Source organism: Rhynchophorus ferrugineus, unplaced genomic scaffold (genome assembly GCF_030347505.1).
Source record: "Rhynchophorus ferrugineus isolate W39M unplaced genomic scaffold, kcgeb_rfMv2 rfM615, whole genome shotgun sequence".
Classification (NCBI taxonomy): domain Eukaryota; kingdom Metazoa; phylum Arthropoda; class Insecta; order Coleoptera; family Curculionidae; genus Rhynchophorus; species Rhynchophorus ferrugineus.
In genome coordinates, this window is record NW_027473192.1 from 22,501 (window position 1) to 27,246 (window position 4,746).

A 4,746-nucleotide genomic window follows, 5' to 3' on the forward strand; every position below is an offset into this window, starting at 1 on the left:
GAATCGCTACGGACCTCCATCAGGGTTTCCCCTGACTTCGTCCTGACCAGGCATAGTTCACCATCTTTCGGGTCCCAGCGTGTACGCTCTTGGTGCGCCTCTTCTCGCGATGAGAACGAGACGCCCCGGGAATGCGAAGCGGCCACTTTTAAGGGTAAACCGCCCATCTTCCCTGAGTTCGTGCGAGACGAACTTTCACTTTCATTACGCCTTTAGGTTTAGTGATTCCCAATGACTCGCGCACATGCTAGACTCCTTGGTCCGTGTTTCAAGACGGGTCCTGAAAGTACCCAAAGCTATAGCGTCGCCGATCGGTCTAGGTCTGTTCGAGAACCTCGTCGCCAACAGTCATCAGAGGTCGGAAACGGCACCGGGTCCGATTACCGACGTGCATCTGACGCGCTTGCGACGAGCCGAACGCTAACGAGTAGCGGCCTTAAACCATTCGGTATACCGTCGAGCGAGTCGACCGCGAACACGAGGGTCCGTAAACGAAAACGGCGCGAACCGCAGTCTACGGTCTCCACCTCGAGCCTTAAGCCGACGCCCAACGGATCGCGACGTCCTACAAGGAGAAAAGTGCACGCGTTCGTCGCCGGATCGACGTACGAAAGGCGCGCGCAACGCCGAAACGTCACGTGTCACGCGATCGCACGCCGCCTACTACGAGCCGCGAATGAATTTCTCCCTTCGACCTTTCGGGTTTCTCAGGTTTACCCCTAAACGGTTTCACGTACTCTTGAACTCTCTCTTCAAAGTGCTTTTCAACTTTCCCTCACGGTACTTGTTCGCTATCGGTCTCGTGGTTATATTTAGCCTTAGATGGAGTTTACCACCCGCTTAGGGCTGCACTCTCAAGCAACCCGACTCTAAGGAGAGATCCTCTCGCCGTCAGTCACGGTCGCTACGGGCCTGGCACCCTCTATGGGCTGTTGCCCCGTTCAAGATGGACTTGGACGCGCGACGTAACGTCGAGATAATGGACCCTCCCGAACACCACATTTCCCGGCGCCCGATGTCGGTCGCGGGATTCGGTGCTGGGCTAATCCCTGTTCGCTCGCAGCTACTAAGGGAATCCTAGTTAGTTTCTTTTCCTCCGCTTAGTAATATGCTTAAATTCAGCGGGTAGTCTCACCTGCTCTGAGGTCGCTAGTTTAATATGCGTGGCGCTCGTAATCATCATAATAATGAAGATTAGGAGCCAATACGAAATATAAAAGTTTAGAATGGAAAAGACGCGCCGTCGAAAAACGGTGTTTTCTCCCTCGTATTCGAGAGACAACGCACCTACGATCCGACGTCGATTAAAAACTAATTTTATCGGATACGACGATCGTATTAATGGTGCGCGCTACGTTTATCACAAAAACGTGCGAACGACCGTTTTAAACACGTCTCATCCCTTTCATATTCGTACGACCCGTACGAGAGAGTTAGGTCACACGTACGGGTCCGCTGTCACGTTTTAGAACGTCGCGATCGAATCGCGCTTATACGCTCAGCACGCTCAGACATTTCTCGTCGATCGCGAAGATCAAAGAAAATCCGAGCAGTCTTGAAATGAGATACGACCCTCAGCCAGGAGTGGTCCGGGTATGAGATCCCAGGACCGCAATGTGCGTTCGAAATGTCGATGTTCATGTGTCCTGCAGTTCACAAGTTGACGCGCAATTAGCTGCGTTCTTCATCGACCCACGAGCCAAGTGATCCACCGTTTAGGGTAATCTTTTTTTAAGTTAGGTTTTAAACGCATATCGAAACGTTTCTATTATAAGACGACGACGACGACGACGACGCGCGCTCACGTCATAGACAGCGCTTGCGCCCCTTTCGCAGCCGCCGTCGACTTTAAAACGCTCTTACGGTTTATTTTCGTCTTCTCCACTACACACAACGAGAGGAGCGGAGACAGACTACTCGAAATGGTGACGTTCGTTGTAAATTTTCGTCGTCTCACCTCGTACGACAACAAAAGAGCATACGCTGATCATAGTTTGGCAATATTTTCGTAAACTAAATCTCACCCTTTTGGAATGAAACAAACGAAGGGTGATAAGATTTTCGTAAACTAATCACATTACCGATCATCGTATATGTTCGTCGATATGAGGATCGAAACGTCGATTAGAAATATAATTGGCAAAATCGTTTTATTTTGCGCTCGATTTGTCCATTTATAACGAAATCCGTCGTAGGCCGACGATTATTACTCGTCGTCCTATATAACAACATCTTCATCGTATATATCTCCGCTTTCGGGCGTACATCTTTTAAAACCATATATTATAGGTACCCGAAAACAGCTACGTTGACGACGTCGAAATTCGATCGGAACTTCCGAACTTCGTAGATGGCTCTTTAACGTTCGACAATGATTTTTACAGACTTGTACGTTTACCTATTATATATATATAGGCATAACAACACACTGTAATGATCCTTCCGCAGGTTCACCTACGGAAACCTTGTTACGACTTTTACTTCCTCTAAATGATCAAGTTTGGTCATCTTTTCCTACACATCGACGACGCCGAAACGCCATCGCGTGTCGATCCGAAGACCTCACTAAATCATTCAATCGGTAGTAGCGACGGGCGGTGTGTACAAAGGGCAGGGACGTAATCAACGCGAGCTTATGACTCGCGCTTACTGGGAATTCCTCGTTCATGGGGAACAATTGCAAGCCCCAATCCCTAGCACGAAGGAGGTTCAGCGGGTTACCCGGGCCGCTCGGCCAGGGAAGACACGCTGATTCCTTCAGTGTAGCGCGCGTGCGGCCCAGAACATCTAAGGGCATCACAGACCTGTTATTGCTCAATCTCGTGCGGCTAGAAGCCGCCTGTCCCTCTAAGAAGAATAGTTTGTACGCCGACAGTAAAAACCGCGCACGAACCGCGAAACCCGAAAGCAACGCGGCCGGCGGGCCTTTAGGATGTCAAAAAGCGCCTAGTTAGCAGGCTAGAGTCTCGTTCGTTATCGGAATTAACCAGACAAATCGCTCCACCAACTAAGAACGGCCATGCACCACCACCCACCGAATCAAGAAAGAGCTCTCAATCTGTCAATCCTTCCGGTGTCCGGGCCTGGTGAGGTTTCCCGTGTTGAGTCAAATTAAGCCGCAGGCTCCACTCCTGGTGGTGCCCTTCCGTCAATTCCTTTAAGTTTCAGCTTTGCAACCATACTTCCCCCGGAACCCAAAAGCTTTGGTTTCCCGGAAGCTGCCCGTCGAGTCATATTAGGGAACGTCGACGGATCGCTAGCTGGCATCGTTTAAGGTTAGAACTAGGGCGGTATCTGATCGCCTTCGAACCTCTAACTTTCGTTCTTGATCAATGAAAGCGTTTTTGGCAAATGCTTTCGCTTCTGTTCGTCTTGCGACGATCCAAGAATTTCACCTCTAACGTCGCAATACGAATGCCCCCATCCGTTCCTATTAATCATTACCTCGGGGTTCCGAAAACCAACAAAATAGAACCGAGGTCCTATTCCATTATTCCATGCATACAGTATTCAGGCGAAATTTTAGCCTGCTTTGAGCACTCTAATTTGTTCAAAGTAAACGTGCCGGCCCACCTCGACACTCAGTAAAGAGCACCGCGGCAGGATTGAGTTGGGCCGTCGTAACCACGACGCGCACAACACGCACGCCGAAACGCACGCGCGACGGCGACGCGACACGACTAAGCCCACCGGCAGGACGTCTCGCGAAAAACACGCCAGTTAACACCGCGAACGATGAACCGGCGGCGCGAGACACAAATTCGACTACGAGCTTTTTAACCGCAACAACTTTAATATACGCTATTGGAGCTGGAATTACCGCGGCTGCTGGCACCAGACTGGCCCTCCAATTGATCCTCGTTAAAGGGTTTAGAGTGTACTCATTCCGATTACGGGGCCTCGGATGAGTCCCGTATCGTTATTTTTCGTCACTACCTCCCCGTGCCGGGAGTGGGTAATTTGCGCGCCTGCTGCCTTCCTTGGATGTGGTAGCCGTTTCTCAGGCTCCCTCTCCGGAATCGAACCCTGATTCCCCGTTACCCGTTACGACCATGGTAGGCGCAGAACCTACCATCGACAGTTGATAAGGCAGACATTTGAAAGATGTGTCGCCGGTGCGAGACCGTGCGATCAGCTTAAAGTTATTCAGAGTCACCAAGTTGTACGATGACGAGCGCGAACCCGAAACCGATTGGTTTTGATCTAATAAAAGCACTCCTTCCATCTCTGGTCGGAGCTCTGTTTGCATGTATTAGCTCTAGAATTACCACAGTTATCCAAGTAATTGTGGGTACGATCTAAGGAACCATAACTGATTTAATGAGCCTTTCGCGGTTTCACCTTAATTCGGTATGTACTGAGACATGCATGGCTTAATCTTTGAGACAAGCATATGACTACTGGCAGGATCAACCAGGGAACTGTTCTTATTATTTTATCGACACGAAGCAGATAAAACAAATACAGACACAGTTTATTTTATAAGTTTGACTTATAAAGAAACGTGTGCGTAAGACGACGATATATAATATATATCGACGACTAATAAAAAGGAGGTGCATGATAGCGCGCCTAGACGACGGAAAAACCGGTCCGAGGCGCCACGCTCTTACATTTTAATATTAGTTGTCTAATAAAACAAAACGATATCATCATCTTAGACACATCTTTTGTTTTTTTTATACACAACCGATCGACTAGGCACCCAATTATCTCGATTATCGACGACGATCGTCGACTACGTCG

General features: G+C 49.2%; 3 non-coding genes across 3 annotated transcripts in view; all 3 read right to left on the reverse strand.

Annotated features, from left to right (window-relative positions):
• LOC143206258 (large subunit ribosomal RNA) overlaps nt 1-1,149 on the reverse strand; it is a 4,098-nt gene extending 2,949 nt beyond the window's left edge. The window contains exon 1 of the ribosomal RNA XR_013008244.1: nt 1-1,149. This exon is cut by the window's left edge and continues 2,949 nt beyond it. This is a non-coding gene — a ribosomal RNA (large subunit ribosomal RNA).
• Nucleotides 1,150-1,568: 419 nt separating this feature from the next.
• On the reverse strand, nt 1,569-1,723 carry LOC143206256 (5.8S ribosomal RNA). Its single transcript, XR_013008242.1, has one exon. It is a non-coding gene; the product is annotated as a 5.8S ribosomal RNA (ribosomal RNA).
• A 708-nt stretch (nt 1,724-2,431) lies between these two features.
• On the reverse strand, nt 2,432-4,420 carry LOC143206257 (small subunit ribosomal RNA). The gene has a single exon (XR_013008243.1). It is a non-coding gene; the product is annotated as a small subunit ribosomal RNA (ribosomal RNA).
• Between the last annotated feature and the right edge of the window lie 326 nt (nt 4,421-4,746).